Source organism: Triticum aestivum, chromosome 6A (genome assembly GCF_018294505.1).
Source record: "Triticum aestivum cultivar Chinese Spring chromosome 6A, IWGSC CS RefSeq v2.1, whole genome shotgun sequence".
NCBI lineage: Eukaryota > Viridiplantae > Streptophyta > Magnoliopsida > Poales > Poaceae > Triticum > Triticum aestivum.
The window spans coordinates 605874230-605881979 of record NC_057809.1 but is presented as its reverse complement, the minus strand read 5'-3'; the positions used below and the strand labels follow the sequence as shown (position 1 = coordinate 605881979).

General features: G+C 41.7%; 1 pseudogene; it reads right to left on the bottom strand.

Annotated features, from left to right (window-relative positions):
* Positions 1-3430: 3430 nt before the first annotated feature.
* Positions 3431-7574, bottom strand: LOC123128949 (probable LRR receptor-like serine/threonine-protein kinase At3g47570; annotated as a pseudogene).
* Positions 7575-7750: the final 176 nt, after the last annotated feature.

Below are 7750 nucleotides of genomic sequence, written 5' to 3'. Positions count from 1 at the left end.
TGTCCAAGCGCCGTCACTTCCAAGTCACAAAGGTTTTCAACCGGAGTTCCTAGCACATAGACGAGACCCATGATCGCGTCTTGAGGGGAGGAAGCATTGGTGCACTACAACAAGCAAATGAGGGGTGGATGTTTCCATTGTACGCACCTTCAGCTTAATTTAGAAAATCCTTTTAGCGGTGGGTGGCAAGACGTTCCATGTCATGAACTTTTATGCTTTCATGTGGCATCTACAATAGCTAGTACAGAAAGTCACTTTGGAGGGTGGGTGCATTGGAACACTGTATTTTCAATAGTGCCAAAATGTTATTCTAAATTTAAAAAATCTGAAAATAAATCAACATGTTTATATGGATGTCTATTACACATGTGCAAATTTTGATGCTGAAATAAGTAACCATGTGAGTTACACAAAAATGATAAAATCTTGATTTTGGAAAGATGAATAGTGGATGCATTATTCACTATTTGGAAATCACAATTTTTTTCATTTTTGTATAGCTCGGATGTTTACTTGTTTCATCACCAAACTTTACACGTGATTAATAGTTTGAACCAATTTTTTATTTAAAAATATTAATTAAGCATTAAAAAATATTAAAAATGTATGACCATGTATTCAAAAAATGTTAATCTTGTATTTGAAAATTGTTAAAAATGTGTATAGAAAAATGTTGACCATGTATTACCGAAATATATAATTTTATTGAAAAAAATTTAGACGTGTATTAAAAAAATGTTGTTGGCATATTTACAAAATATGAAACATAGTATCTAAAAGAACAAAGTAAACCAAAAAACATAAGTAAAACAAACAAAATAAACATGAAAATGAAAAAAACGAAGAATCAAAATGCCAGAAAGAATGAAAAAAAATAGAAAAAAAACAATCAAAAAAACCTGGCTAGAATAGCCTCAAGTAGGACGCGTCCCGAGCTCAAATGAATGAGCAGAAAGGCACTTTCGGCGTCCCTACGGCTTACCACGAGAGAGACCTGGGCGGAGTGGCTAGCATCTCCGCTGATCTGGCTGGACACCAGGGACCGACCCCCTGCTTCTTCTATTTCCTCTTCTATTTTTAGGCTGGCCATAGTGGGGATAACATAATTAATATCATATACTTGGGACTCGTAAACATACTTACGTGGCAGGAAATTAAAGAAGAAAGAGAGGGTCATAGTAACATAGGTAGATACCGTAACATAATAAATGTTATGCTACTATGTGTCATGCATAGCAACAAATAAGACCACCTATGATACTACTTTATGATACTATGCACTATGGATGTAATATCATACACTAATATTATATACATGATACTAGTATATGTTACTCCCCACTATGACCAGCCTTAGTCATTACCCGCGCGGGAGTGGACCTGCCCAATACGATGCAGGAGGAGGGAAAACCCTCAAGAAAAAAAAAGAAAAACCTTCAGCGAGAGTTGCCTCTTGTCTCGCCTAATGCGAGATATAGACGCTGCTTTTTTTTAACTGAAGTGCGCACGTCGTGAGTCTTTTGTACGAGCCCAACAAGTCCAATGGCTTTCTAAGAAAACAAAAACAAAAACAACTCACCTCAAAAAAAAGTCCAGTGGCTGCACGAGTATTTTATTTCCACTCCATCTTAGTCCGCCCCCGTTCCTAGCCGCCGCCGGTGAACTCGACCGGAACCACCCTGCCATGCGCTCCACACTTCACGCCACTGCTTATCTGCGGCTGGCCTTTGTGGATCCTACCAGTCTACCGCCCACCACGGCGTCCGTTCGCTTTCTGCGACCTTAGAGCATTACTAGTAGAGCCCTCAAACCCTCAAACCCTTAAAAATAACTATTTTTTTTTTTACAGTTTTCATCGAAAAAAAGCCGTAGACTAGAACCCCTTAACCCTCAAACCCTCATTTTTTTTAAAGGTCCAACCCTTAAACCCTCTCCCAATCCTCAAAAGTAAGGGTTGGGGAGCAAAACCTACCCCAACCCTCATTTGGCGGTTATACTCGCGCGGGAGGGAAAAATCCTCCCAACTCCTGCGCCCACGCCCGCGACCGCCGCTGCTAGTCGCCCCCGTCGCCGGCGGCCGCCCCGTCGACCTCCCGCGCGCAACGACAACGTCGTTCATGGGGAATATTCCGTTATAAGGGTTGGATTTGAGAGTTCTAATCTTTACCCCTGTTTTTCAACCCGTAAAAGTGCACAAAAAGATTATTTTTGGACCCTTAAAACGCTAGTGAGGGTTCGAGGGTTTGAGGGTTCTACTAGTAATGCTCTTATGCCAATCCACCCCAAGCGCACACCCCTCGCCTCCCCCTTCCCGTCCAGCAATGGCCACCCCCGCCAGCCGGGGATATTTGGCCTGCGGTTGTCAGCTCGTCTGCGGGCTTAATCGGGTCCGTAAGTGTGCGCGGGATTCTTGTCCATCCCTCTTTTATCTGCTGACATCCGCCAGTTGATTCCTCGAAATCCATATGCAGTAACTTTGTAGAGGCTAGAATACTTTGATTGTGCAAATCCCTATGAAATAATTCATGGTTTCTGAGAGTAATCCAGGGCATACGTAAAATTTGGCTGCCTAAATCGAGCCTAAAGCTTGACACACACAAATAACAGTGGTATTTGGTTGAGGGAGAAGGGAACGATACCAATAATGAATGAAATTGGATCTTGCCATGAAGAATGGTAAAATAGGAGAGACCTTATATATATTGTTTGGGGCACCTAGGATTTTCACTCTGTCAGTATCTTGAATGGGAGACTAGTAGGAGTTGAAGTCTTCCCAGTAGTATAGCAGAGCCAAAATAAGCATCATGGCTTGTTATTGTATTTTTACATGAAGGACGCCTTGTTGGTTTCTGGTCTTGGCATTTCATTTTGATCGTCATATTTTACAGAGCTGGAGGAGGAAGAAGAAGAAGGTCAAAACTTTGAAGCGGCAAAAGCCGAACTACATCTTATAGGATGCGTACACAGCATATATTTGATGTCTCAGTAGCAGTTATTATTATTATTATTATTATTATTATTATTATTATTATTATTATTATTATTATTATACTCAGTAATGTTCACTTCCTTTTTCTCAATCGCGTTGTTATTTCCTCGCTGCTTACTTAACACTGCCTCTCTGTTCCCTTCCCAAAAAGCAGGGGAAATAGTTGCATTTTTAAAGGACAGCAGATAGAAGATACTGAAGACAAGTATTGCTTGTGACATGGCACTGTAATGACTGCCTGGAGTATGCTGAGTACCGGATATCCTTTCTCCATGTAAAAGAGTTTTCTTTTTTCTAGTAGAAAGAAGTAAGATATGCATATTCAACTTGTATCTGCCCTTCATTTATACAAATCTACCATCATATACTGACCACTTAAACGCCTGGGAACAAAGTACAGATTTGTCCGATCGAGTTATTAGCGAATATATCATGCAGTCATTTAGATGGAAGGGATTCACTAATATTTGTATTTAGCACAAATAGTAGCCGATACAAATGATATTACCAGTTCATGATGGGCATCCCAATATACAAACCATATTAACTGTTGAAGGTAGAGTGACAGATAGGCTGCAAACGGCAGATCAACAAGCTAAGAGAACATCACCAGCCAGAAACTAACATATCAAAACCATACGAGTGCAATATATAACTACTACAAAGCCATTAATTAAGAGTGCGTGTGTGAAGCCAGTTCAAGGGGCTGCCCTGGATGTTTCAGCAAAATGCCTTGCGGTAAATGCAGCTGTAACAACCCCCTCATTTTGTCTTGCTTTAACATAACCATCCCTTATCCTGTGAATCGTAGCAGCAGCATCTCTGATGCACATTCTCTCTGTCGGTGCATGCTTGCTGCATGATAGCGCAACCTTCATGACAGAGAATATGGCATGTTCCATTGTGTTGTTTGCATCCTGCAAACTATTAGCATTGGCTTCTTCAATGGACAGTAGGACTGGATCAACAATCTGCATTAGCATCCCTGGAAATGCATTCTCGAAATGTTTCTGCAGGGTCAACCCGTCTCTAAACATGTCATGAGTAGGTGCCATGCCTGTAAACAACTCGAGGATGACAGTTCCGAAGCTGTACACATCTCCACAAGAAGAAACTTGACCACCTTCGCCATATTCTACATTGCATAGACAAGAATTAGTAATTTTACATGATAAGTTAATGTTGTGTGGTATGTAATGTTAGAGAAAAGTTGAGCTACCTGGAGCGACGTATCCAATTGTTCCCCTTATTCCAACTGTGCTCTTTGAATTGATCAGTTGGTCAGCTGCTGGTTCGGAAAGAATCTTTGCAAGGCCAAAGTCCCCAACTTGAGCAACTAAATCCTCATTGAGAAGAATGTTGCTTGGCTTCAAGTCACAATGAATTATTGGCGGTTCACAATTGTTGTGTAAATAATCTATCGCATCAGCAATATCAACTGCAATATTTAGTCTCTGCATCAATGTCAAGCCTTGCAGTTGATGCGATACATGTACATCCATGTGTAACCACCTATCTAGGCTCCCATTAGGCATGAACTCGAAAACAATGGCTTTGAAGTCGTTTTGGTTTGAGTCATTGCTTGAACAACAAGTTATGAGACTAATCAAATTACGATGTCGGATCTTACTAAGTGCCTCACACTCAGCTAGAAAGCTTCTGGAAGAGCCAGACTGTTGTAGATCAAAAACCTTTACAGCTACTGTGGTCATCATATTTTTGAGCAGCAAACAACACTTGTACACCGATCCGTACCTTCCTCTGCCAATCAAATTGTCTACTGCAAAGCCACTTGTTCCTTGGACCAATTCAGCATAAGTAACTCTAGGGTAACTGTCCATCAACTGGAATCCTCCTGTGGTTGTAGGCCGAGCTTTTGATTTCTTTCTCATTGTGAAGAAAACAAGCATCGAACTCAAAGCCAGAATTATGCCTGCCATTGTGGTAACTAGGATGATAGTCAAATGGCGTTTGCTCAAGCCATGTCCCACGGATTCCGGCTGGCATGGGGGCAAATCTAACTCTAGTATACCACCACAAAGCCCCAAATTCCCAACAAATGAAAACCCAGATGCATTACTAAAAACTCCTCGTGATGGAACTTTGCCATCCAGATGGTTGAAGGACAGGTCTAACTGGTACATCGATGCCATATTTTCCAAGTTTTCTGGGATATGACCAGACAAGTTGTTGTGTGCAAGGTATAACTCTTGAAGGCCACTCATTAGAGCTAAATCTTGAGGAATCACACCTGAAAGCGTGTTCTTATTAAGATTTAGCAACATGAGACCTCGCATTTTGCTTATAGATGAGGGGATGCTACTATCGAAGGAGTTATCGTCCAACCTGATTTCTGTTAAGCTTTGGCAATTGCTGAGTGCATTAGGTAGGGGCCCTGATAAGTTGTTCCGGGATAAGTATAAGTATGCAAGCTTTGTTAGGTCGCCTACTTCAGGTGGAAGAGGACCAACAAAGTAATTGCCTGACAGATCTAGGGTGTCTGACAGGGACGATAGGTTAAAAATCTCTTTTGGCAATGGACCTGTGAACTTATTGTTGGAAAATGTTGCTATAGTTACCTCTTGTAGGCTCCTGAGGCTTGCCGGAAGAGTCCCCTCAAACGTGTTGTTATCTGTGTACAGATATAGTAGCTGTGTCAAGTTCCCAAGGGAGGATGGCAAGAACCCTGTCAGTAGGTTATGTTCTAACTCCAGGACTTGTAGTTTATTTAGCCTTCCTATGGTGTCACTTGGCAACTGAGCTAGGGAGCACACCACCTAGCATGTTGAATTGGAGGTTAAATATTCGGAGGCGTGTGCAATTTGTCAACAAAGTCATAAACTCCCAGTCCTGCACACTATTTGCCATGAACTGATTTATTCCAAGACTGAGGTAGTCTGGGCAGAGCATTCCAATTTCTGGAGGCAATCTTCCAGTGAAGTTGTTGTAGACAACATCTAGCTCAGATATCTCAGTTGAATTGACAAGAGAAGCTGGAAGGTTTCCTGTAAAGTGGTTACCGCCAAGGTGTAGGACCTCGAGGTTCGGGAGGCGATTCCCTAAATCTGAGGGAAGTTTGCCGCCTACTTCATTTACCTCCACGCCAAATTCTATTAGAGAAGAAATGTTGAAGAGAGCTGTAGGGATGGTGCCTGAGAGGTGATTTACTCCTAGGCGTATTGAGAAGAGGCTACCGAGTTTGCCAAGGCCCTCAGGGATGGTACCCTCTAGTTGGTTTGCGGTGAAGTAGATTCTTTGCACTGCCGAGAGATTGGTAAGTGATGACGGGATGATTCCAGTCAAGTTGTTTATGGCCAGGCTTATGACCTTGAGACTTGACAAGTCTCCAAGCCAAGCAGGAATTTCTCTAGTCAAACGGTTTGAGCCAATGTTTATTCTTTCAAGGCTGGTGCAATTCTTCAATTCAGCATTTACATCACCATGAAGTGAGTTGTTGGATAAATCAAGATATCGTAGGCGAGACAGGCAACCAATGGATGAAGGTATTTCACCTTGCAGATTGTTCCGCTTGAGGTCTAGAATTCTCAAGAAGGAGAGGTTCCCAATTGGAGGTGCGATCGTGCCACCAAGGCCCTCCGAAGAGAGGTTAAGCACTATGACCCTTTGATTGTGCTTAAGGCTGCAACCGATGCCTGGCCACTGGCAGAAGTCAGTAGTTGTGTTCCATGCAGTTAGGACACCATGCTGGTTTCTTAGGCTTGCCTTGAATGCCAGCAAGGAATCCACATCAGTCCTATTGCTTAATGCCCTTATTGATGCTGGTTGGAGTACATATGGCAACAGAAGCAACAGAAGGACAGGGAACATTGAAGACGCTGGGAATCAGAGAAATGTAAGCTTTAAGTATTTCATATTCTACACTCAAAACCAATAAACATATCCCAATCAATTTTATTTATTATGGCTATCCTCTAGACCTCTACTGGTATCATTTAATACATGTTCAACTCCATTGTAAATTTTCTCTCTACCTTCTTCCATTATTTTTTCTGAATTCATCTTTTCAGAACCTCAATCCAATTTTGGTGTTTGTGGGTTCTATAAGATCCAAAACAATTGGTGTCCGCAAATACAAGGTTCAACAACACTTCCAAAAAGTGGCAACATTGAATATCGCCTAGAGAAATGTTGAAGCAAGGTATGTATGACGCACCTTTTGATTTGCTGTTTCTGATTTCTGAGGAGAAGCCCGTATTCCTGCCTGTGCTGTTGCCTGGTATGTAGCTCCTTCCTTCGGTAATTATCTTGTATGCACTATAAACGAGAGGAGTCAGCAAGGCCAAGCATTTGTACGCTCCATAATATCTACGGGATAATACCCTTTCTGTGTATAAGTCAGGAAGTGCTTTCCTTGCTTTTGGCATTTTACAATTATTACGGACCAAATAGTCTTTTAGAAAACGATGCCCCGTTTTCTTCTCTAGCTAGTTGTTGTCTCCTTAATGTATCGAGAATAACAGCAAGTATAGACTGGGTAAAAGATCAAATGAAATTAATTCAGAATATTTCTAGAGAAAAAAGAAGTTAAGCTGAAGCGTTCCATCTGATTAGACTGTGTTGTCACGCTAACTTTGAAATGAGGTCATCATTTTTCACTGGTTCTCCTGAAATACAGCCTCTCTCCGCACCGAAGAATTGCCGCAATCTGAATTAGCGAACAGATTAATCTCTTTGTCTTGATCGGGATTTTGGTTTCGTCGGATTGTGCCGTCTAGCTTGTATGCATGCATGCGCACGCGC